Below are 27,421 nucleotides of genomic sequence, written 5' to 3'. Positions count from 1 at the left end.
ATATAGGATAATAACAGAATATTGACTAGAGCTCCCTGTGCTATACAGTAGGTCCTTGTTGATTATCTGTTTTATATATAGTAGTGTGTATATGTTAATCCCAAACTCCTAATTTATGCCTCCCCCCCACATTTCCCCTTTGGTAACCATAAGTTTTCTTTCCAAGTCTGTGAGTCTGTTTCTGTTTTGTAAATAAGTTCATTTGTATAACTTTTTTGAGATTCCACATATAAGTGATAGCATATGATATTTGTCTTTCTCTTTCTGACTTACTTCACTTAGTATGATAATCTCTAGGTCCATCCATGTTGCTGCAAATGGCATAATTTCATTCTTTTTTTATGGCTGAGTAATATTCCATTGTAATATTCCATTGTATACATGTATCACATTTTCTTTATCCATTCCTCTGTCATTGGACAGTTAGGTTGCTTACATGTTTTGGCTATTGTAAATAGTGCTGCAGTGAACACTGGGGTGCATGTATCTTTTCAAATTATGGTTTCCTCCAAATATATGCCCAGGCATGGGATTGCAGGGTCATGTGGTAGTTCTATTCTTAGTTTTTTAAGGAATCTCCATACTGTTCTCCATAGTAGTTGTATCAGTTTACATTCCCACCAAAAGTGTAGGTGGGTTCCCTTTTCTCCACACCCTCTCCAGTGTTTATTGTTTGTAGACTTTTTGATAATGGCCATTCTGACCGATGTGAGGTGATACCTCATTGCAGTTTTGATTTGCATTTCTCTAATAATTAGCAATGTTGAGCATCTTTTCTCATGCTTTTTGGCCATCTGTATATCTTCTCTGGAGAAATGTCTATTTACATCTTCTACGTATTTTTTTGATTGGGTTGTTTTTTGTTTGATATTGAGCTGCACGAGCTGTTTGTATATTTTGGAGATTAATTCCTTGTCAGTCACTTCATTTGCAAATATTTTCTCCCATTCTGTCCGTTATCTTTTCATTTTGTTTATGGTTTCCTTTGCTGTGCAAAAGCTTTTAAGACTAATTAGGTCCCATTTGTTTATTTTTGTTTTTATTTTCATTACTGTAAAAGGCGGATCCAAAAAGATATTGCTGCAATTTATACAAAGAGTGTTTTGCCTATGTTTTCCTCTAAGAGTTTTATAGTATCCAGTCTTACATTTAGGTCTTTAATCCATTTTGAGTTTATTTTTGTGTATGGAGTTAGAGAATGTTCTAATTTCATTCTTTTACATGCAGCTGTCCAGTTTTCCCAGCACCACTTACTGAAGAGATTGTCTTTTCTTCATTGTATATTCTTGCCTCCTTTGTCATAGGTTAATTGACCATAGGTGTGTGAGTTTATTTCTGGGCTTTCTATCATGTTCCATTGATCTATATGTCTGTTTTTGTGCCAGTAACATACTGTTTTGATTACTGTAGCTTTGTAGTGTAGTCTGAAGTCAGAGAGCCTAATTCCTACAGCTCCATTTTTCTTTCTCAAGATTGCTTTGGCTATTTAGGGTCTTTTGTATTTCAATACAGATTTTCAAAAGTTTTGCTCTGTTCTGTGAAAAATGGCATTGGTAGTTTGACAAGGATTGCACTGAATCTGTTTATTGCCTTGGGTAGTATAGTCATTTTGACAATATTGATTTTTCCAATCCAAGAACACAGTATATCTTTCCATGTGTTTGTGTCATCTTCAGTTTCTTCATCAGCATGTTATAGTTTTTGGAGTACAGGTCTTTTGACTCCTTAAATAGGTTTATTCCTAGATATTTTATTCTTTCTGATGTGATGATTAATGGGATTGTTTCCTTAATTTCTCTTTCTGATCTTTTGCTGTTAGTAGAAATGCAACAGATTTCTGTGTATTACTTTTGCGTCCTGCAACTTTACTGAATTCATTGATGAGCTCTAATAGTTTTCTGGTAGTGTCTTTAGGATTTTCTATGTATAGTCTCATGTCATCCGCTAACAGTGACAGTTTTACTTCTTCTTGCATAAACAAAACTAAAAGACAACCTATGGACTGGGAGAAAATATTTGCAAATGATGCCACCAAGAAGGGCTTAATTTCCAAAACATACAAACAGTTCATACAGCTCAATATAAACAAACAAACTAGTCAAAAAATGGGCAGAAGATCTAAATAGACATTTCTCCAAAAAAGGCATATAGATGGCCAACAGGTACATGAAAAGATGCTCAACATCACTAATTATTAGAGAAATGCAAATCAAAACTACAGTGAGGTATCATCTCACACCAGTCAGAATGGCCATCATAAAAAAGGTGTGGAGGGTGTGGAGTGGAGAAAAAGGAACCAACCTACACCACTGGTAAGAATGTAAATTGGTACAGCCAATGTAATGGAATATTACTCAGCCATAAAAAAGAATGAAATAATGCCATTTGCAACAACATGGATGGACATAGAATTTTCATACTAAGTAAGCCAGACAGCAAAAGACAACTATCATATGATATCACTTATATGTAGAATCTAAAATAATAATAATAATGATATAAATGAACTTATTTACAAAACAGAAATAGATCCACAGACATAGAAAACAAACTTATGGTTACCAAAGGGGAAAGGTCAGGGAGGGATAAATTAGGAGCTTGGGATTAACATATACACACTACTATATATAAACTATTATAGATAACCAACTAGGACCTACTGTATAGCACAGGGAACTATATTCAATTTTTTTTTTTTTTTTTTTTTTTTTTTTTTTGCGGTACGCGGGCCTCTCACTCTTGTGGCCTCTCCCATGGCAGAGCACAGGCTCCAGACGTGCAGGCTCAGTGGCCATGACTCATGGGCCCAGCCACTCCGCAGCACGTGGGATCCTCCCAGACTGGGGCACGAACCCACGTCCCCTGCATCGGCAGGCAGACTCTCAACCACTGTGCCACCAGGGAAGCCCTATACTCAATATTTTGTAATAACCTATAAGGGAAAAGAATCTGAGAAAGAATAGACATATCTATGTATAACTGAATCATTTTGCTGTATACCTAAAACTAACCCAACACTGTAAATCAACTGGAACTTCCATACATTGCTGTTAGGAATGAAAAATGGTATGGCTGCTTTGGAAAACAGTCTGACAGTACTTCATTGGCTGAAACCTATATTTATCACTGTACCCAGCAATTCACTCCTAGTGAGGTAAAAACACATGTCCACACAAAGATATGGTTGCAAGTGTTCATAGCGGCATTATTCATAACAGTAAAAAGGGCGGCAACCCAAATATCCATCAACTGTGAAATGGATAAACTGTGGTATATCTCTACAATGAAATACTACTCAGCAATAAAAAGGAACAAAATATTAATAACTCAAAAACATGAATGAATCTCAAAAATTTGCTATGTGTAAAAATTAAAAACTAAAGTCCAGGTACTATAAGATTCCAATAATATGAAATTCTAGAAAAAGCAGAACTATAATGACACAAAGTGGATCAAGTGACTGCCTAGAGCCACAGTTGGGAAATTTTATTGAGAGCAAAGCGGCATGAGAAAACTTTTTAGGATGAGGGAACTCCTCTTTTTCTGATTGTGGTGGTTCAAACAATTTAATTCAATTTAATTGTATGAAACTGCCAAAATTCATTAAACTGTTCATTTAAAATTCATTAATATTACTGTATATAGGTAACACTTCAATAAAGGGCATTCCTAAAATAATTTTTACATGTGGAGTTTCTCAAGAATTCAAATGGTATAGGTCAAATGAGGTCTTTTATCTATACCGTATCCTTTCACCTTTAATGATTTGTACATCTAGTTTTTTTCCTCAACTACAGAATTGTAAATAATGTTTAGTCAAATGGTGTGCAAATGACTAATAAACGTATTAGTCATTTTACTGTTTAGATCTTTTATTTTTCATAATAGGCCAAAGGAGGCCCAAAGCTGGCTAAAAGTTTTAGAAGTGATTCAGTCTCCTTTTTCATGAAAACACTGCTCTGGGTTTCGGTATCAAAAGATACAAACATAAAGGAGTTATTCTGTGATTTTTGTTTCTTTGTTTTTTAGATTGTAATAACTCCATATAACTACTGGATAATGGAAATGAAGGTGATTGGTGGGAAACATGCAATTAAATGTTATTATAAATCATGCTCATTGGAAAGGTCAATGTCATTTTGATACTTTTAAAATTTTCAGGGCAACTAACAAGTATGTTCTTTTGTCTGCCTTTCTACCAACCTCACCCACCTTAGTGGTCAATTTAATCAACCTGATATGAAACTACTAATATTACTAATAGAATGTCAAAGGTTGTAGGGACAGAAACATCTACTGAATGTAAGTTAATATATTAACCAAATGGCACCTTTCCACTATGGTTATACAAATGCCCAATTTATTGCTTCTTTTGGGCTTCCATTCACTCTTTCATAAAGTGTCTTTTATCTTCAACACTGTATTTTCCAAACTACTGCTAAATTACAGAAAATTGAGCATTTCTAGGACCTTGGAATGAAGCAGGCAATCTATTGAAGATAATCTTCTTAAATTACTGATTGTGACCTAAGAGATGTTATATAAATAACTATCAAATTATCTGCTTATTTTATATTTTATTTCCTATTTATTATATTTAAGTTTTTTAGTAATTGTTTTCTTTAAAAAAAAAAAAGTCCTGCTAGTCATTCCATGCTGAGCAAATTAACTAACATGTTCTGGATCAAGTATTGGCATCTTAAATATCCAAATATATAAGTACAATTAATAAAGAAAAGTATATCTGTTTTCAAATACTTGAAGGGCTCTTACCTAATATGGAAGATAGTCTTTGTTTGAAATTCCAAGTGTACAATTTAATGAATTTTGGTAATTTCATACAAGTAAATTGAATTAAATAATTTGTACCTCTACAGTCAAGATACAGAAGAGTTCCGTCATCCTAAAAAGTTCTCTTTGCTCTCAATACATTTCCCACCTCTGGCTCTAGGCAGTCACTTACCTACCACAGGAGATGGTCTTGTTTTGAGTTGTTTCAGAGTGTGATTTTTACTAATGGATATGAGTTAAAGAGATATCAGTATGATATAAGGAAGAGTTTTCTGACAATTAGGTATAAACTCTTCATCAATTAGAGAGGTCTGAACACTTGCAAATTAAAATCAATGCCTCAAAGTCTCTTCCCATTCCAGGGTTCTATGACTATCTTGTTCATGCTTTGGAATAGCATGTTCTAGTTAATTTGCATTTTTCTGAATAACCCTAAGTTAACTCTGGGTAACTCTTCAGGTTTTTGTTTCAACACTTGGTGACAGTCTTTATAAAATGTGTTATAAAAGTGTTCTGTCTTATTATCTTGGTGTACATTGTGCTAGATTTGTGGGGTTTTTTTTTTTAATGATTGAGAATGTTGTGATGGCTTGGAGTCACCATCATTTCTGAACATTAATCATCACTGACAAAATTATCAGTGAAGAATATGAGGGAGTTTAGGTTCTGTAATTTGCTTTTTTAAAAATAACCCTTTGATCTCAGTTTTCTTTGTTTTTCATCTTTTCTCCTCCCCTCCCATACCCCCAGTAGACTCCTCTTTTCACTGTCTGTCCCTGTCTGCATCAACTGGCTTGCCAGTCTGAATCTGAATTGGTGAAAAATGCCAGTTTTCTTTATTGCTTGTCTCCATGCCCTCTAATCAGATATTTCAAATTTACCTTTTCTTCTTCTTATTCAACAACTCTCTAGCCATGACAACCCTTCCCCTTCCTCACACCCGTCTTATCCTTATTACCTGCCTGCGTGGATTATTTCAACAACCTCTTTGTTTCCAGTCTTTCCCAATTCTGACTAACTTGTATATTTCACTGTCAAACTAAGCTTGTCTGAATTCAGGATTTCATTCCTTAGCACAAGAACTTGCAGGGATTTCTTACTGCGTGGCCCATCAATTCCAAACTACCCCCACTAGGCTTTTAAATTCCTCCACAAATGGCTCTACTACATGACTTAAGATTCATTTGTTGCTCTGTACACACTGGCCCTTTTCTGCCTCTGGAACACACGTTCCTACCCTCATGTTTTTGCTTGACATGACATTGTTGCTCAATCATCTTTACTCTATCCAAACTGAAGGTGTCCTTCAAGTACTACTTCCTTCACAAAACCTTTTCTGTCAGCTCCTATCCATACCAATTTCTAATGAATGGAGAATGCTTAGCTCTCAATAACTCCCTTCATTTTTACACATTAGCTCTATCTCTGTGCTGGATTGTACGGTCCACAAGGGCAGAGACCAGATCCTATGTTGAATTTGTTTTCCCATAATGTCAAGTACAATGCAGGGCACATAGTATATAGTATTCCTACTTTACAATGTACTTTTCACATACATTTTCTTTCTTATTTTATATACCATAAATAACATAAACACCTGCAGATTGACTTATTTGTTGTCACTCATTCCTTGCTTACCTGAACATCGCTATCATTTATTGTTCTGAAAGATGTCCTCTTACCTTTCTCTTCTTCCAAATGTAAATAGTATTCACTACTTTATGAAGGTCAGTAAATATTGGCATTGATATACCAGTAAGGAAAGAAAACCATAAAAGCGAAAGTATGAATTATCTGTACTATACTAAATTAAATCAATCCTAATCATTAAAAGTTACGTAGAGTTTTTTAAAATTTTTAAAAGGCCTAAACTTATATACAGATAAAACAGAGACCCACAATTCTTTATCTGCAATTCTGAACTACAGAAAGCTCTTAAGCTGAAAGTCTTTGTAAGTTTATAGTCTTAATTTATCCCACTTAAAATGATGTTTATATATTTTGCTGCAAATATATTAATATATTGGGTTATAGGGTACTGCCCTAGACCCTGTTGGGAATGCTTCCTAATAAAAAGAATGTGTATTGTATTACCTTTTTTAAAATCTAAAAAAAGGTCTGAATTCTGAAAATGACCTCAGGGGTTTCAGATGAGGGATTATGGATCTGTAATACATTTGTATAGTGCTCTGCAACCCTTCATTTAATAATATCATTTGAGGGCTTCCCTGGTGGCGCAGTGGCTGAGAGTCCGCCTGCCAATGCAGAGGACACGGGTTCGTGCCCCGGTCTGGGAAGATCCCACATGCTGCGGAGTGGCTGGACCCGTGAGCCATGGCCGCTGAGCCTGCGCGTCTGGAGCCTGTGCTCCGCAGCGGGAGAGGCCACAGCAGTGAGAGGCCCGCGTACCGCCAAAAAAAAAAAAAAAAAAAAAAAAAAATATATATATCATTTGATTCTCCAAATAATGTTATAAGCTAGCTACTACTACTGTTATTATTTCCATTTTCCAGATTAGAAAAGATGCAGAAAGATTAAGTGACTTGATGGTGAATGATAGGACTGAAGCTCATGTTTTCTAATTTTAAGTCCTAATCCCTTTTCTATGCCAATACTTTGAGCAGATGCTTTGGAAGTCATTCTGAGTTGTAGATTCTTCATAGACAAAATACAGAAGGTACAAACTGAAGATAAAATGATGACTTAAAGAGATACCAAAGTTTAAGTTTCCTCTGAGTTGAACGTTTAGAGTCTAATACTTTCTAAAGACTATATGCATATATATGTACATGTATATATGTACATATATAAGTAGTTTGTAAAGTCAATTTCACTCCCCGTTAATATAACTTACATGACAATAGTACAAAATCTGTACCTAAGTTTCTTAAATATTTTCATGTATAAACAATAGGAGATTTCTGTTGACCTTGGAGAAGATATGAGCCTTCCTTTTAGACTAAGAACAGAAAGCAGATAAAATATTCTAATATAAGGAGTATGAGGTGTATGTTTTTGTGGCTAGGGAATTTGTTAGAAGGCAGAAGACGGCTTCCCTGGTGGCGCAGTGGTTGAGAGTGTGCCTGCCGATGCAGGGGACGCGGGTTCATGTCCCGGTCCAGGAAGATCCCACATGCCACGGAGCGGCTAGGCCCGTGAGCCATGGCCGCTGAGCCTGCGCGTCCGGAGCCTGTGCTCCGCAACGGGAGAGGCCACAACAGTGAAAGGCCCACGTACCGCAAAAAAAAAAAAAAAAAAAAAAGGCAGAAGAGAAAGCAAAGAAACCATAAATGGGATGGCAAGTAAGTTGGCTTTCCAGAATGAGAATTCTTCTAAGAAAAGGGCAAAGGAACTTGAGTCCAGGGACTGTGTCCTAGGCATACTTGTGTTCCAAGTGTGCTTGGGCTTAGTAAATGTCCAACAGATGAATGACTACCAAACGAAACTAAGTATGATAGAAATGATAGGCAAATATTTCTGAATCCTATTGTTCAAAGCTGAAAAATAAAACTGCATCAAGTTTAGGATACTCACAGAATGGGTCATTACAGTTTTGTAGAACTAAAACTTCCTTAATTCCCATATTCTAAGAAAAGCACTGAGTTTTGAATGAGCCAACTGAAATTTAAATTCTAGCTTGGCCACTGGACAGCTGTGTGGCCTGGTACAAAGAAGTACATTTAAAAGTCCCAGTTTCCTTAATTGTAAAAATAGGGATAATAATATTTACTCTGAATAGTTGTTTTAGGATTAAATTAGATAATATATATGGAAGGGATAACATAGCACCCAATACATGGTCATCCTTCTTTGCACCCCTGCTTCCTTCCTTCCATCCTTTCATCCATCCTTCCATCATTAACATCCATAACATCTTTCCAAAGCAGCCAACTCTGGCCATACTTTTGGTGTAGTCTGAAACAGGGTCAGAAAAAGAAGACCCACAAAATTCTCTTGCTGTTCTGTGCTCAGGTATACAAGAACACTTGGGGCACAGCAGGAGAAAGGTGAGCTACAAGAAGGGCTTTAATTACTGAGAACCTGCTCTGCACCTTCCTAGAGATACCACAGTGCGACCTACCTATTTACTCATTCATTCCTCAAGTATTTGCTTAGTGGTATTACCAGGTATAATACTTCACTAGGTTCTGAAATTATTGAGATAATAAATTCAGTCCTCAAAAAGGCAGGGGACCACATGGTAGGGAATACAGAAGTTTAAAAAATAATTGCAAATCATCTCTCAAGGTATATAACACTAGAAGTCAGTAATCACATACCTCTGTATTACCATAAAGGAAAAAGTGAGATATCTTGCCTGAGAGAAGCAGAGGACGAGTCTGGAGACAGAGGTGGACAGAGAAAACTTGGCAGAAGAGGGGACATTTAACATATTCTGAAAGATCTTTAACCTTTAAAATCTCTTAGGATTTTTCCATCTTCGGTCATGGTTAAACTATAAAGAATGAAATTGATATATCAAAATTTCAATAAATGTTTTATTCTTTTTATTGGATCAAGTTTTTACAAAATGCTGGTTTCCATTGTCTTTATGTTGATGTAGTTTTGTTCTCTCCTAGCTCCCCTCCTGACTGGATGAGTCACAGCACGTCTTACAGCAGTAATACATTAGGTTAATAAAGCAATTATTTAATTGACTCTAATTTCATTGGCATTTCTATTAGCTAAAGGAAAGAGGTTCAATCACTGTTTACATTTGTAAAGCCAATATTATGGTTTAAATTATGGCCTTTGGACAAAATTGAAAATTGAAGCCTGATAATCCTTAAAGCAATATTTACAGAGGACTCTTTGTCTTTGTAAAGAATAAAGGGAATGGAAACAAGAGCACATTAAATCAGAGGGGCTTTTAAATATTCATTTTGCAATCAGGTTCACTGGTTTCCAGGCCACTATCTACCTTCATCATTCTTTTTGTAAAGAAATACCAAATCTCTTGCTTTAATTAGCCTGTGAAATAGAAACTATTGCTTCACATTTTTGTTTTTGATTCTGGAGTACAGAAGTTCCAGATATAACTCTAACAGTACAAATATTATTCTTCAACAGAAACATCTTGGGAGATACTGCAAAAATGCTGACATTTTGAATAGGTAGCTTGATTGAAAGTGCATGCTACCTAACACCCCCTAGTAAAACCTCTTACAACCACCCAATGAAATAACTATAAAAACACTAAAACTGATAAAAACTAACAACTCCAAGATCAGTCAGTAATCCTGTTGTCAATGGTTTTCCATGAATCACAAGATGATGGAAGTGGTCTAGATGGAGTTCTCTTACTTTAAAGCTGAATGACCAAAGAACCCAAATAGTGCTTGTGAAAATATGCTCCAGCTTGAGGGAATGTGAAAATCACTCTGAAAAACAAATAAACAAACACACAGAAACATGCTTAATATGGGGATCAGACAAAAAGGTTAGAACAATCTAGTATCCTCCATAGGATATAAGGCAAGCCTCTGAACAAACTGTAGAAACCCGTAGGTTACAATATGTAATGCAAGAGAAGCAATGAGATGCAATAACAAGAGGCCAAAGTAACAACGGAAATGGATAAGATTTGGAAAAAAGTAAAAGGATTTAAGTTGGCACTAAAGAAAATCAAATTAATTTTTATATGTAGTTAATTTTAAGAAAGAGGAAAACAGATTTAAAGCATCCAGGAAGGAAAAAATAAAGCAGGTTACCTAAAAAGGGACAAAATTAGGCTGGGCTTAAACTTCTCTGAAGCATTAAGTGCTATGAGATGATGGCACATCTACAGCATTTTTTTAGTGCCATTTTTAACTTACAGAAAGGTGACAAAAATAGTACACAGATTTCTCATTTACCGTTCACCCAGATTCCCCTTATGTTTAACATCTTACATAACCAAAAGACACGTATCAAAACTAAGAAATCATCCTTAGGATACTACTCTTAACTAAAGTACAGAACTTTTTTCTACCATTGTCCTTTTGTTGTTCCGGGATCCCACATTGCATTTAGTTGTCATGGCTCCTTAGTCTCCTCCAATCTATGCCAGTTCTTGAGTCTTTGTCTTTCATGACCTTGACACTTTTGAAGGGTACTGGTCAGTTATTTTTGTAGACTGTGCCTCAGTTTGTTTGTCTGATGCTTTCTCGTTAGATTAAGGTTGTGCATTATTGGTAAGGAAACCATAGAGGCAATGGGCCCTTCTCAGTGTCTCATATCAGGGATTAAATAACATCAGTAAGTCTTATTACTGGTGATGTTACTCTTGGTCACTTAGTTAAGCTGGTGTTTGTTAGGATTCTCTAATGTTGTTACTCTTTTTCCTTTGTAATTACTAAATATTTGAGGGAGATACTTTGACCTTATGCAAATATCCAATTTCTGCATAAACTTTTACCTATTAATTTTAGTAGCCATTGTATTGTGTGGCAATATTGCCATGGTGCTTTAATAGTGATTTCTATTTCTCTTATTTCTTTGTATATATTATTTAGAATTGTTATTTGAGTAAGAGTTGTCACATATCCCCCTATTTATTTACTTATTTATATTAGTATGGATTCATGAATATTTATTTTATTATTCGGTTATAATGTAATGCAGTCATTATTTATTTTGTTGCTCAAGCTTTTCCAACTTTGTCAATTAACTTTTCCAGGCTGGCTCCTAAGCCTTTTTTATATACTCCCATCTTTTTTTTTTTTTTTAACCTCCTTACTATCTTTCTTTTTTTTTTTTTTTAATTTTATTATTTATTTATTTATTTTAGGCTACGTTGGGTCTTTGTTGCTGCACGCAGGCTTTCTCTAGTTGCGGCGAACAAGGGGCTACTCTTCATTTCGGTGTGTGGGCTTCTCATTGCAGTGGCTTCTCTTGTTCCGAAGCACTGGTTCTGGGCACACAGGCTTCAGTAGTTGTGGCACACGGGCTCTACAGCACAGGCTCATTAGTTGTGGTACATGGGCTTAGTTGCTCCGCAGTACGGGGGATCTTCCTGAACCAGAGATCGAACCCATGTCCCCTGCGCTGGCAGGTGAATTTTTGTTTGTTTGTTTGTTTGTTTTTGAAATAGCTGGCTTTGTTTATGATTTGCTCATTTTACCTTCTTTACCACCTTTTTTTTTAATTTCTGAGATATACATTTTAAAGTAATAACTAGAATTATGACTTATAACATTATACCAGAATATATAAGAATTTTAGAAATTTCATGCAATGTCTGAAACATTTATATTAACATATTTCTATACGAATAACCCAAAGAAAGTTTAGTATTAGTTGTTTTTTGTTTTTGTTTTTTTATACTGCAGGTTCTTATTAGTCATCAATTTTATACACATCAGTGTATACATGTCAATCCCAATAGCCCAATTCAGCACACCACCATCCCCATCCCACCGCGGTTTTCCCCCCTTGGTGTCCATACGTTTGTTCTCTACATCTGTGTCTCAACTTCTGCCCTGCAAACCGGTTTTCTAGGTTCCACATACATGCGTTAATATACGATATTTGTTTTTCTCTTTCTGACTTACTTCACTCTGTATGACAGTCTCTAGATCCATCCATGTCTCAACAAATGACTCAATTTCGTTCTTTTTTATGGCTAATATTCCATTGTATATATGTACCACAACTTCTTTATCCATTCGTCTGTCGATGGACATTTAGGTTGCTTCCATGACCTGGCTATTGTAAATAGTGCTGCAATGAACATTGGGGTGCATGTGTCTTTTTGAATTATGGTTTTCTCTGGGTATATGAGCAGTAGTGGGATTGCTGAATCATATGGTAATTCTATTTTTAGGTTTTTAAGGAACCTCCATACTGTTCTCTATAGTGGCTGTATCAATTTACATTCCCACCAACAGTGCAAGAGGGTTCCCTTTTCTCCACACCCTCTCCAGCATTTGTTGTTTGTAGATTTTCTGATGATGCTCATTCTAACTGGTGTGAGGTGATACCTCATTGTAGTTTTGATTTGCATTTCTCTAATAATTAGTGATGTTGAGCTTTTCATGTGCTTCTTGGCCATCTGTATGTCTTCTTTGGAGAAATGTCTATTTAGGTCTTCTGCCCATTTTCGGATTGGGTTGTTTGTTTCTTTAATATTGAGCAGCATGAGCTGTTTATATATTTTGGAGATTAATCCTTTGTCCGTTGATTCGTTTGCAAATATTTTCTCCCATTCTGAGGGTTGTCTTTTCGTCTTGTTTATGGTTTCCTTTGCTGTGCAAAAGCTTTGAAGTTTCATTAGGTCCCATTTGTTTATTTTTCTTTTTATTTCCATTACTCTAGGAGGTGGATCAAAAAAGATCTTGCTGTGATTTATGTCAAAGAGGGTTCTTCCTATGTTTTCCTCTAAGAGTTTTATAGTGTCCGGTCTTACATTTAGGTCTCGAATCCTTTTTGAGTTTATTTTTGTGTATTGTGTTAGGGAGTGTTCTAATTTCATTCTTTTAAATGTAGCTGTCCAGTTTTCCCAGCACCACTTATTGAAGAGACTGTCTTTTCTCCATTGTGTATCTTTGCCTCCTTTGTCATAGATTAGTTGACCATAGGTGCGTGGGTTTATCTCTGGGCTTTCTATCTTGTTCCATTGATCTATGTTTCTGTTTTTGTGCCAGTACCATATCGTCTTGATTACTGTAGCTTTGTAGTATAGTCTGAAGTCAGGGAGTCTGATTCCTCCAGCTCCATTTTTTTCCCTCAAGACTGCTGTGGCTATTCGGGGTCTTTTTTCTCCATACAAATTTTAAGATGATTTGTTCTAGTTCCATAAAAAATGCCATTGGTAATTTGATAGGGATTGCATTGAATCTGTAGATTGCTTTGGGTAGTATAGACATTTTCACAATGTTGATTCTTCCAATCCAAGAACATGGTATATCTCTCGATCTGTTGGTATCATCTTTAATTTCCTTCATCAGGGTCTTATAGTTTTCTGCATACAGGTCTTTTGTTTCCCTAGGTAGGTTTATTCCTAGGTATTTTATTCTTTTTGTTGCTATGGTAAATGGGAGTGTTTCCATAATTTCTCTTTCAGATGTTTCATCATTAGTATATAGGAATGAAAGAGATTTCTGTGCATTAATTTTGTATCCTGCAACTTTACCAAATTCATTGATTAGCTCTAGTAGTTTTCTGGTGGCATCTTTAGGATTCTCTATGTATAGTATCATGTCATCTGCAAACAGTGACAGTTTTACTTCTTCTTTTCCGATTTGGATTCCTTTTATTTCTTTTTCTTCTCTGATTGCCGTGGCTAGGACTTCCAAAACTATGTTGAATAATAGTGGTGAGAGTGGACATCCTTGTCTTGTTCCTGGTCTTAGAGGAAATGCTTTCAGTTTTTCACCATTGAGAATGATGTTTGCTGTGGGTTTGTTGTATATGGCCTTTATTATGTTGAGATAGGTACCCTCTATGCCCACTTTCTGGAGAGTTTTTATCATAAATGTGTGTTGAATTTTGTCAAAAGCTTTTTCTGCATCTATTGAGATGATCATATGGTTTGTATTCTTCACTTTGTTATTATGGTGTATCACATTGATTGATTTGCATATATTGAAGAATCCTTGCATCCCTGGGATAAATCCCATTTGATCATGGTGTATGATCCTTTTAATGTGTTGTTGGATTCTGTTTGTTAGTATTTTGTTGAGGATTTTTGTATCTATATTCATCAGTGATACTGGTCTGTAACTTTCTCTTTTGTAGTATCTTTGTCTGGTTTTGGTATCAGGGTGATGGTGGGGCAGGCAGATTCTTAACCACTGTGCCACCAGGGAAATCCGTAACATCCTTACTTTCTGATGCTCCAGGCTCATATTGTGTTTTTCCTGCCCTAGCCCTAGAAGTAGCTGTTTCTCTGAGGAGTCCTGTCTTTTGCATAGCAGAGTGGAATTTATAAACCAAAATTTACGTGCCAGCTGTTCATTGCTACTGGGGTACCTTCTAGCTCCTTTCAGTGGATAGAGCTAGGAAACACATGTGTAGGTACTAACTCATGCATACAAACACATCAAAATTTATTTCTGTATCATTTATATGTAAATATATTAAAAGAATAAGTTCATATTGATATCTCCAGTTTTAATCCAACATGACAGGGTTCATTCTAGCTTTCTTCCCTTATTTGTAACTTCTTTCTCTTACAGTAAGAAACATGACTCCCATTTTCTATAATTTCTGATATCCCTACTATATAAACATAAGTAAAAATATCTTTAAAAGCATCTAAAAATACTTTTAAAATCTAAAAAAATTTTTTTAATCTAAGAGAGTAGTTTTACATTTCTTAATTCCTCTGTTAGAAACAAATTACCAACTAGAGAACATTGTTCGTGAACAGCTCTTTTGTCTTTAGTCTTAAAACAGTTAAAACACTGCTTTCCAGAGTTTCTTAGCTTGGCTCCTTTCTTGTCCACCCCCTTCAGTGTAGTTATGTAATTCATTTGTAATGTTGTGTGATTCCCATGTCACAGTCTGTATTTCATATTCCCCCCACATCCTAGTTGATTTTGTTGTTGTTGTTATCGTATAATAAAATTCACTCTTTGTGGTGTACAGTTCTATGTGTTTTGACAAATGCAGAGAGTCATGTGTCGACCACTAGAGTTCCCTGCAGTACAATTTCATCAACCCCCTAAACAAGAGTTACCCCTTTATTGATAATCTCTCCTCCCATTCCTAACCCCTGGAAAGCACTGATCTGTTTTTTTCTCTGTACTTTTGCTTTTTTAGGAGTGTCTGTCATGTAAAATAGAATCACACAGCATATAGCCACTTGATTCTGTCTTCTTTCACGTAGGAAAATGCATTGAAAATTCACCCAAGTTGTTGTGTGAACCAACAGTTTGTTCCTTCTTATGGCTGAGTTATATTTTATTGTATGAAATAGTTTAAGGGCATCTGGGTTGTTTACAATTTGGGGCTATTGTGAATAAAGCTGCCATAAACATTTGTTTATAGGGTTTTATGTGAATGTAAATTTCTTTTTGTCTTAGGAAGACACCTAGGAGTGGGATAGCAGGGTTATCCCTTTCTTTATCCCATAAAGAAAGGATATCTAAGAAGACAGATCACATCATATAATATAAATTATAAAGCCAGAACTCTTATTAAAATCAAGAGGGAACAGAATTCCCAATCTATTTAACATTCTTCCAGAATTTCTGGCTAGTGGAATAAGACATAAATCAGAAGTAATGGACTAACTGCTGGAGAGGAAAAGGGGAAAATGGTTATTAACTGCAGGGAATATTTCTTAGAAGACTCCAAAATACCACATAAAATCCTCTTAGAAATCAGTAAGGCTATGAAATATAAGAAAAATATTGAAAAATATCAATATCCCAGTAAGAAACTGAAGATATAGTAAAAAAAAAAAAATCTCTGAATAATAGCAACATACACACCATAAAATTTCTAGGAATAACCCTAACCAAAATATGCAGGATCCATATATAGAAAACTATAAAAATTATTGAAATATAAAGGACATGACCATTGACTTTTGCAGTTACTGCCATTCATTAATTCATTCAATTTGATTACTTGCCCAAAATTTCTTTGCCACAGATATAAGTTCCATAAGAGAAGGAGCAATAATTATTGTATTCACGGTGTTATCCCCTGTGCCTAATATATTGCCTGACTCATAGTAGGCACTCCAAAAATATTTTTCTATATGCCAGTATTTTGTTCAGTTATCTGATCTATGAAGTTTGTATAGCTTCTAAGAAACATTCACTAAGTAGCTTAGTAGTTTTTGAAAGGAGTCTAGACTAGTTAATTACCATCACCTAGCAAATTGTAATACCCATCCATCATAACTCATGGCTTGAAGCATAGGTACCTAGAGTCTTGCATTACTATCTTTTGTCACTTTCCCTCTGTAACATTAATGGATTCCACAACACAACACCAAGAATTTCAAAGCTTAGGAGAGTTGAGAGGAATGGCCCTTCTCTATAAAAAGGTTGGTTATACTTCATCAATTCAATTTCTAGATCCCACAGGCAATGCTAGCTTAATAGCAACTGAATGGGAATGAAATTCTAGTAATTGAAAATTTGAGTTATTAAGGAAAGAAAAAGAAACAGAAAAGAAACCCACAGAATCTAGGAGCCGGTAAAAGTAAAATATTTCACAGTATGCAGTCTGAGCCTTTTATCTGAAATCTGCTTTCTGCTTCCATGTAATACAGAATTTAAGGTTAATGATTCACAGTATTCCATTGCTTGATAGCTTAATTTCATTTCATAATTAGGTTGACATTTTTCCTCATAATATTCAATTGCTAATATTTTCCTGGGTTTTAAAACTAATGGAATAATATACCATTAGATAAAGTTAGCTGAATAGCTGAATCACAGCTAAAGATAAAGCATTTTCTTGAATATTCTTATCATTTTCCAGTGTTTTATTATCTATGGGTGTGTGTGTACTTGTGTTTTTATGTGTTTCCTGGGGGTGGGGAATACTGTGTAGTAATTTCCCTGTTGTTCTTCTTCTAAATAGGGACTTCCAGTGAACAATAATAATGGTAATGCCATAGTTATTTACTGAGAGAACTAATCAGGATTCTGCAGTGGTGTGTTGAAGTTTTGTGAAAATGAAATTAGAGATGCGGCATATTTCAGCAGTAATGAATCTGTTTATGTTGTATAAAGCAGGGTTAAGATAAAGCAGTTTTTCACACTCAGTGCTTTTTGATGGTCAAGTGTTTATTCCATTGGGTCATTAATATACTATATTTCCAAAGAATTCTTTGGGCAAAGTTCATCTTCTGGCTAATGTTAAAGACGAATTGGCCCACAACAGGCTTTTTACATTTTGTAATGATAATTCTAAATTGTTAGGTAAGATCCTCTTGAGTATACTCTATTGCCTATAAATAAAAGGGCTGGCAAAGACCTTGTTTTTAAAAACTGAATTTACAACAAAGTTAGGCATATTAAACATCAATAGACATTATTGGTTCTACTGTATATTGCTGGGCCAATGATGGATTTTAACAGTAAAGAAAACTTAATAAATTTGATATGGAAATCAGAATTGTAATACAGTAGCAGGAACTCAACACGAAAATTTAGACATTAATGAGAATAACCTTTGAATGTCAGCTTGAATTAGACTTCCTGCATTTTGGCCAAATTCATAGGTTATGGCAAATAGGTTAGGTGGTAGGACAGAAATAACTGAAATGATTTTGTTTACCAAATATTTCAATGCCAATTGTTCACTTTATTTTTTAATGCTTCCTAGCTATTTCCATTAAAAAATGACAAATATTCGACCTTAAATCTGTATCATTAAGTACAGAAGGAAGGTATTTAAATGGACTCCTTTTGGAAGTTAAGTTTAATATTAGTCAACTGATATATTTGAAGTTAGAATTTAAATTAGGGAGATAAACTCAGAGGAGAGGAATACAGGGCAGTGCTGTGGGGATGTGAAATGGGGGAAAAGGCTCTCCAAAATAGTAAAGCCTTCTCTCAAGATATTAGGTAGTTGTGTTGGGTTATTCACCTGGCAGTCATAGAAAGAGGTAATATACTGCTTTACTTACTCTGTCACCAAAAAGCTCTGGAAATGTCAGTCAGAATTTTCTGTATATGGCAATAACTGTGATATACCCACTGCAAAATAAAGCATTATTAGACATAATCATACCTTAAGCTGTGATGACAGATCTTAAAATGACTATAAGCAGTTGAAGGGGAAAAAGGGTCACAGTTATCTGTGGCACCAATTAAATTGACAGCATACATAGGATTTTACTCAGGGAGAATACCAGTGATCTGAGTTGGGCCACCATTTAGTACATGCAACTCTGCAGTGAGATTGCTGCTGGAAGATGCCTTATAAACAAGGGCTGGAAACATGGCATGGCTTTTTGAGGCAAGACTGTTTTTTCACTACCTATCAAGATAAATACCACACCAGTGATGTGTTCATACACAAAATGGCAATGAAATAGAAAAAGGGCATCCAGGGTGATAGCTGTGGGAGTGAGTCAGTGCATTAATTCTGCTTAGCAAGAAAGATGTTTAAATTTGAAAAAAAATCTGTAAGTATTAAAGGGTATTCATACTTCCTTCCTGTTATGACACTCATTCGACTAAAATATAAATAAAAGGAAATGGACTGATAAGGTTGGTAATTGGCTATAGTGAGAAGAAAGCTGAATAAATGAGCAAAGAATAGATTTTTTTAAATTTATTTAAAAGGATTATAGTTTTCAGATGTTTCATCTCTTAAGGCAGGGTGATGTTGATTTTTTTTTTTAAGCAATACTTACATCTGAAATAGTATCATGTACATTTTTAGCCAGTACTCAAAGAAATTCCATATTCTATACAAATGGGGGAAATGCAATTCATAATTGACAAGGTATGAATTTTTTATACTTTAAGCCATGAGGTTGCCACATCAACAAATGTAATTCCTTAGCAAATATGTCTTATGTTTATATTTATGAAATGTACACAATTGACATAGAACCCAAAAGGGAATAAGTAAGCATTTTATATATATATATATATATATATATTTACTTTGATTTACTAACTCCATTCTGGGAAATATTTATTAAATTAGAAACAAGGAATGAATGCAAGCAAAATGTGCTTAGAGTTTCAATTTCTCTTGGACTTGGTGTTACTTTTATGCATTTTACCAAAGCTTGGACTCACATCAAAGTGTTGGCCGTGTTTTGCTTTGATTTTTTAATTTTTAAAATGTATACAAAGCTACTCTCAAAAGTGAAAATGAAAAATTATTAAAACTTAAAATTCATCTATGGAGGCACCACATTGCAGTGGTGATTTCATGTTAAATATCCTAAGCTGAAACAGCAAGAATCTTGGAACGAGTGACCAAGTCTGGACACATAATATACTCCACATTTTGTGTAGCTATTGAAGAGGGCACCACAGCTTACTGACAGGGCCATAAGATGAAAACATTTCTTGAAATAGCTTTGATGTCCATTCAAATATAAGTTCTTTGAGGGTAAAGATTTTTTTTTTTTTTTTTTTTGCGGTACGTGGGCCTCTCACTGTTGTGGCCTGTCCCGTTGCGGAGCACAGGCTGCGGACACGCAAGCTCAGTGGCCATGGCTCACGGGCCCAGCCACTCCGCAGCATGTGGGATTTTCCCGGACTGGGGCACGAACGTGTGTCCCCTGCATCGGCAGGCGGACTCTCAACCACTGCGCCACCAGGGAAGCCCCAAGATCTTGTTTATCATGCCTCTCAACCTCCTTGATATCAGCATGAAGTTAGAGGAAGCAGTACTTCTAATTATTTCCCCAGGAGTAAGGATGGGAAGTGAGGAAGTGGTCCCATCATCCCCAAAGAGCTGAAGCAATGGGAGTTGTCTTGAGAGGCTCCTAATCTGCCACTACTGTAAAAGTTGAGGCATCTCAACTCAAGTGGGTCTGAAATAAATCAGGTCTTCCAGTTCTGGCCTGCCATCATGGGGTGCAAAGAGACTGTTGTTGTTGTTTTTTCCTATTAATTAATTTGTTAACAAATACACAGTGGATATTAACTGGTCTTAAACTGTGAGCAGCTCACATTTCACTTATTATTATAGGAGACACAGAGACATAGGTTGCAGTAGATGTACTATAGTGGGTAAGAGCATTAACTCTAGAGCCAGCTGCTTGGGTTAGAATCCTGGCTCCACCACGGACCAGTTGTGTGACCCTGGGTAACGCCTCGTGTGTGGCAATAATTAAAGTTGCTAGACAAAGACAAGATGGTGGAGTAGTAGGACGTGAACTCACCTCTTCTTACAAAAACACCGAAATTACAACTAACTGCTGAACAACCATCAACAAAAAAAATGGTGGAACCTACCAAAAAAGATACTCTACATCCAAAGACAAAGAAGAAGCCACAACGAGACAGTAGGAGGGGTGCAATCACAATAAAATCAAATCCCATACTCACTGGGTGGGTGACCCACAAACTGGAAAATAATTATACCACAGAAGTTCTGCCACAGGCGTGAAAGTCCTGAGTCCCACGTCAGGATCCCCAGCCTGGGGGTCTGGCAATTGGAGGAGGAGCCCCAAGAGAATCTGGCTTTGAAGGCCAGCAGGGTGTGATCACAGGAATTCCACGGGACTGGAGGAAACAGAAACTCCACTCTTGGAGGGCACACACAAGGTCTTGTGCACACCAGGACCCAGGAGAAAAAAGCAGTGACTTCATAAGACACTGGGCCAGACCTACCTGCTAGTATTGGAGGGTCTCTTGCAGAGGTGTGGTGTGGCTGTGGCTCACTGTGGAGACAAAAACACTAGCGGCAGTAGTTCTGAGGAGTACTCATTAGCATGGGCACTCCTGGAGGCCATTTTCCCACCAAGACCTGGCCCCACCCCACAGCCTGTAGGCTCCAGTGCTGGGATGACTCAGGCCAAACAACCAACAGGGCAGGAACACAGCCCCACCCATCAGCAGACAGGTTGCTTAAAGTCTTCCTGAGCACACAGCTGCCCAATAAACACACCCCTTGACACAGCCCTGCCCATCAGGGGGACAAGACCCAGCTCCACCCACCAGTGGGCAAGAACCAGTCCTTCCCACCAGGAAGCCTGCACAAGCCTCTTAGACAGCCTCATCCACTGTGGAGTCAGACAGCAGAAGCAAGAAGAACTACAACCCTGCAGCCTGCATAATGGAAACCACAATCAAAGAAAGTTAGACAAAATGGGATGGCAGAGGAATATGTCCCAGATGAAGGAATAAGGTAAAACCTCAGAAGAACAACTAGGTGAAGTGGAGATAGGCAATCTACCCAAAAAAGAATTCAGAATAATGATAGTAAAAATGATACATGATCTCAGAAAAAGAATGGAGGTACAGATCGAAAAGATACAAGAAATGTTTAACAAAGACCTAGGAGAACTAAAGAAAAAACAAACAGAGATGAACAGTACAATAACTAAAATGAAAAATACACTAGTAGGAATCAATAGCAGAATAACTGAGGCAGAAGAAAGAATAAGTGAGCTGAAAGAATGGTAGAAATCACTGCCATGAAACAAAATAAAGAAAAAGAATGAAAAGAAACAAGAACAGTCTCAGAGACCTGGGACAACATTAAATGCATCAACATTCTCATTATAGGTACTGCAGAAGGAGAAGAGAGAGAGAAATGACCTGAGAAAATATCTGAAGGATAATAGCTGAAAACTTCCCTAACATGGGAAAGGAAACAGTCACCCAAGTCCAAGAAGCTCAGACAGCCGCAGGCAGGACGGACAAGGAGGAACATGCTGAGATGCATAGTAATCAAGCTGACAAAAATTAACAGCAAGAAAAAATATTAAAAGCAACAAATAACATACAAGGGAATTCCCATAAGGTTATCAGCTGATTTCTCAGCAGAAACCCTGCAAACCAGAAGGGAGTGACATGATATATTTACAGTGAGGAAAGGGAAGAACCTATAACCAAGAACACTCTATCCAGCAAGGCTCTCTTTCAGATTTGATGGAGAAATCAAAAGCTTTACAGACAAGCAAAAGCTAAGAGAATTCAGCACCACCACACCAGCTTTGCAACAAATGATAAAGGAAATTCTCTAGGTGAAAAAGAAAAGGCCACCACGCGAAACAAGAAAATTACAAATGGAAGAGCCCACTAGTAAAGGCAAACATGCAGTAAAGGTAGGAAATCATCCACACACAAATATGAACAAACCAATCACAAGTACTGAAATTGAAACTGTGATTAAAAAATCCCCAACAGACAAAAGTCCAGGACCAGATGGCTTCACGGGCAAATTCTAGCAAACATTTAGAGAAGACTTAACACCTATCCTTCTGAAACTATTCCAAAAATCAGCAGAGGAAGGACCACTCCCAAGCTCATTCTGTGAGGGACGCCATCACCCTGACACCAAAACCAGACAAAGATATCACAAAAAAAGAAAATTATAGGCCAATATCACTGATGAACACAGATGCAAAAATCCTCAACAAAATACTAGCAAACTGAATTCAATAGTACATTAAAAGGTTCATACACCATGATCAAGTGGGATTTATCCTAGAGAATCAAGGATTTTTCAACATCTGCAAATCAATCAGTGTGATATACCACATCAAGAAATTGAAGAATAAAAACCATAAGATCATCTCAATAGATGTAGAAAAAGCTTTTGACAAAATTCGACACCCTTTATGATTAAAAAGCTCTCCAGAAAGTGGGAATAGAGGGAACATACCTCAACATAATAAAGGCCATATATGACAAACCTACCACTAACATCATACTCAAAGGTGAAAAGCTGAAAGCATTTCCTCTGAGATCAGGAATAACACAAGGGTATGCACTCTCACCACTTTTATTCAATATAGTTTTGGAAGTCTGAGCCATGACAATCAGAGAATAAAAAGAAATAAAAGGAACCCAAATTGGAAGACAAGAAGTAAAACTGTCACGATTTGCAGATGAGATGATTCTATACATAGAAAATCCTAAAGATGCTACCAGAAAACTACTAGAGCTCATCAATGAATTCGGTAAAGGTGAAGAATACAAAATTAATACACAGAAATCTGTTGCATTTCTATACACTAAAAACAAAAGCCCAGAAAGAGAAATTAAAGAAACAATCCCATTTACCATCGCATTAAAAAGAATAAAATACCTAGGAATAAACCTACCTAAGGAGGCAAAAGACCTGTACTTGGAAACGTGTAAAACACTGATGAAAGGAACCGAAGATGATACAGATGGAAAGATATACCATGTTCCTGAATTGGAAGAAGCAATATTGTCAAAATGACTATACTACCCAAGGCAATCTACATATTCAGTGCCACCCCTACCAAATTACCAATGGTATTTTGCACAGAACTAGAACGAAAAATCTTAAAATTTGTATGGAGACACAAAAGACCCCGAATAGCCAAAGCAATCTTGAGAAAGAAAAACAGAGCTGGAGGAATCAGGCTCCCTGACTTCAGAGTATAGTACAAAGCTATAGTCATCAAAATAGTATGGTACTGGAACAAAAACAGACATATAGATCAATGGAACAGGACAGAAGGCCCAGAAATAAACCCACAAACCTATGGTCAATTAATCTACAACAAAGAGGCAAGAATATACAATGGAGAAAAGACAGTCTCTTCAATAAGTGGTGCTGGGAAAACTGGACAGCTACATGTAAAAGAATGAAATTAGAACATTCTCTAACACCATACACAAAAAATAAAATCAAAATGGATTAAAGACCTAAATGTAAAACTGGATACTATAAAACTCTTAGAGGAAAACATAGGCAGAACACTCTTTGACATAAATTGCAGCTATATCTTTTTGGATCCACCTCCTAGAGTAATGAAAATAAAACAAAAATAAACAAATGGGACCTAATTAATCTTAAAAGCTTTTACACAGCAAAGGAAACCATAAACAAAAAGAGAACCCACAGAATGAAGAAAATATTTGCAAATGAAGTGACTAACAAGGAATTAATCTCCAAACTATACAAACAGCTCATGCAGCTCAATATCAAAAAAACAAAAAACAAACAACACAATCAAAAACTGGGCAGATCTAAATAGACATTTCTTCAAAGAAGAGATACAGATGGTCAAGAGGCACATGAAAAGATGCTCAACATCGATAATTATTAGAGAAATGCAAATCAAAACTACAATGAGGTACCATGTCACACTGGTCAGAATGGCCATCATCAAAAAGTCTACAAACAATATATGCTTTAGTGGGTGTGGAGAAAAGGGAACCCTCCTACACTGTTGGTCAGAATGTAAATTGGTACAGACACTATGGAGAATAGTATGAAGGTTCCTTAAAAAACTAAAAATAGAACTACCACATCATCCAGCAATCCCACTTCTGGGCATATATCTGGAGAAAACCATAATTCGAAAAGATACATGCACCCCAATGCTCGCTGCAGCACTGTTTACAATAGCCAAGACACAGAAGCAACCTAAATGTCCACTGACAGAGGAATGGATAAAGAAGATGTGGTATATATATATACAAAGGAATATTATTCAGCCATAAAAATAATGAAATAATACCATTTGCAGCAACATGGATGGACCTAGAGATTATCATACTAAGTGAAGTAAGTCAGACAGAGAAAGACAAATATCATATGCTATCACTTATATGTGGAATCTAAAACAAAAAATGACACAAATTTACAAAACAGAAATAGACTCACAGACTCAGAGAATGAACTTATGGTTACCAGGGGGGGAAGGGTGGGGGGGAGGGATAGATTGGGAGTTTGGGGTTGACATGTATACACTGCTATATTTAATACAGGTAACCAACAAGGACCTACTGTATAGCGTAGGGAATTCTGCTCAATATTCTGTAATAACCTAAATGGGAAAATAATTTGAAAAAGAATAGATACATGTATATGTATAACTGAATCACTTTGCTGTATACCTGAAACTAACACAACATTGTTAATCAACTATACTCCAATATAAAATTAAACAAATTTAAATTAATTAAAGTTGCTATGAGGGCTAAATGAATTACTATATGCAAAGTCCTTAGAACAGTGCCTGGCACATTGAAATGCTAAGTAAGCGTTAGCTGTCATAATTATATGCTCCAAACCCCCCCAGTGCCAGTTCATAGTAGGCATTCAGTAAATAATTTCATTCATTCAGTAATGAAAGAACGTTGGATACTATGTGAATACGAATACATAGGCAGTGACTCAATGAAGAATAATGGCACCATTAACCATGTAGAGCTCTTTCTAAATTTTTAGCCAATTTTAAATAAAATATGAGCCAGGTCTATATTTCAAATCCTTTTCTAAACATGATGATGCTATTAATTTGAATGAGAGGTTGCAAACAGGCATTTCAGCTGATAGATCTCACGTTTATAAATAGTGCTTTCAATCAGATTGTTATCCCCAGAAGTGGTTATGCAGTGGTTAGTTAGCCTTGCGCCAGTCTGCTTGCCAAATCAACCTGTGATGCCTGGGTTGTCATCAGCTTTACATGGCTAGTATAAATGCATTCAATTTTTAGAAGTTTTAGAGTTGCAAATATGTAATCCTTTTCTTCTTGATGAAAATAAGACTTTTTAAACAATCATTTTTGGAGCAAGAATAACATTTCTTGGCATAGCTTATGTAACTTTTAACATAGCAGTTTAGTAAATGGGATAGACACCAAGTGTCTATAGAACACAGTCCATGAAAACTTCCAAGTACATCAAATTTAGCTAGAAAAGAAAAAGACTTTTTTATTCATTAAATTGTACATTACTCTGAGAAAAATACATTGTTGAGAAAAAAAGAGCAATATGGTTCTCACGATATACAGCAGTCTTGACACTTCTCCTAGCAAAGGGCATTTCTTCTGTATCAGCAGTGAGTGCTAGCCAAATAGCATGACCTTGGACTTCTATATAAACTCTTAGATTTTTTAAAAATCCACTGGAGAAAAAAGTCTCTATGGAAATATGGGTAATTTACTGGTAACGGAAAAGTTCAGCTTCCATTAGTACTGATGGCTATGCTTCCATTTATGTTTTCCCTAAGCCATAAGTATTTAAAATGTTACGGTTAGAATTCTTACTTGTCCCATTGGTTGGTATATAATTCTCCCACTTAAATACATAGAAAAAATCATATTAATTAAAACAAATTGCTGGAAAGTTAAGTTGTGTTGCAGATAGTCTCTGTAGACTATAAGTTCAAATTAAGGGTTTTGCTGCTTGTTCCTAGCTTGGAACGATTCATTTTACTGTATTAGTAGTAGCAAAAGAAATCAACTACCTTATAAAAGAACATCCATTTGAATTCTTGCAGAAATAGCTAGATAAACTGCATATATAGCTAGTTATCATAAACATATAACAAATTCTTGGCTAAAGCAAGCAACCAACCTGCTAATTCATGATGGCAAGTTTTGATATTTAATTATATTGAGTATGGATTTCAGATGTGTGTATTTATATATATATATTTAATATATATTTCACTATTCATTTATTCTATTTATTTCTATATATTTCTATACATTAAATATAGATAGCATTGGGTTTCAGGGGTTCTAAGTGGTATATTAACAAACTGTGATGTATTTTCATAAAATAAACAGACAAACCTTATTTTCTGGATATTGAAGTGTTAAATTGAGGCAAAGTAATTTGACAGGAGTTGGAATAACTCACTTTATTTTAAGAAATGCTTATGTTTTGTAACTTCCAAAGGCCAGGATGTGATTTCCATTTATTGTATTCTATAAATACTGAACATCCTTTACAGTTCACAAAAACCTCTATAATATTCAAAATAAAATCTCTATTCTAAGTTTGAAAATAAAACAGTACAAATAAATGATATTCTTAAGCGTTTTTGACCTTTTTGTTTGAATGAGTTACCTTAATGCTTTCATTTTTCCTACTGAATTCTCCCCAAAGTAGTATACCTTAATTAGCTTGAGGGAATAACTAACTTAATTTAGAAATAAGTTTGCAAAGCTCTCTCTGATCCCTTATCAAAGTGAGATTTTTTGCCATCCTCTCATTCCCTAAGGCTCCTACTGAAAATGGTATAAGGCCTCGTAGCTCCCATGTATGATTCCTATTAT

The 27,421-nt window shown here is 35.8% G+C and overlaps 1 protein-coding gene and 1 long non-coding RNA gene across 3 annotated transcripts in view; one reads left to right on the top strand and one right to left on the bottom strand.

Annotated features, from left to right (window-relative positions):
- The window catches only part of KIAA0825, a 398,890-nt gene that overhangs the window by 361,133 nt on the left and 10,336 nt on the right, over positions 1 to 27,421 (top strand).
- LOC307184800 overlaps positions 9,020 to 27,421 on the bottom strand; it is a 58,421-nt gene continuing 40,019 nt past the window's right edge. For both annotated transcript variants that reach the window (XR_013827829.1, XR_013827830.1), the window contains 2 exons: positions 18,365 to 18,434; positions 9,020 to 10,172 (listed from right to left, as the gene is read on the bottom strand). This is a non-coding gene — a long non-coding RNA (uncharacterized lncRNA). The remainder of the gene's footprint in view (positions 10,173 to 18,364; positions 18,435 to 27,421) is intronic.

Source organism: Stenella coeruleoalba (assembly GCF_951394435.1).
Source record: "Stenella coeruleoalba genome assembly, chromosome: 3".
Classification (NCBI taxonomy): Eukaryota; Metazoa; Chordata; class Mammalia; order Artiodactyla; family Delphinidae; genus Stenella; species Stenella coeruleoalba.
This window is presented reverse-complemented; position numbering and strand designations above follow the sequence as displayed.